Here is a 259-nt window from a genome sequence, read left to right as displayed (position 1 = left end):
GCCCTGCTGTCCTTGGCACCTTTCGGCGGCACCCCCGGGGCGGCGAGCTGGAGGCGGCGCAGAGCTGGGCAGGTGCTGGCCGGCAGGGCTGGCACAGAGTGACCTCAGCCCGGGCAGGCGGCAGCCGGAGGCACAGCCTGCACAGCTGTGACGTCAGAGTGCGTGACGTCATCCAGGGGTGTGGTGACATCAGAGAGTGTGATGTCATACAGGGTGACATCAGGAGTGTGTGACATCAGAATATGTGTGACATCATCCA

The sequence above is a fragment of the Melanerpes formicivorus genome, unplaced genomic scaffold (assembly GCF_026170545.1).
Source record: "Melanerpes formicivorus ecotype bairdi unplaced genomic scaffold, bMelFor1.0.p_v2 SCAF_114, whole genome shotgun sequence".
Taxonomy (NCBI): Eukaryota; Metazoa; Chordata; class Aves; order Piciformes; family Picidae; genus Melanerpes; species Melanerpes formicivorus.
Note: the sequence above shows the minus strand (reverse complement) of the source record.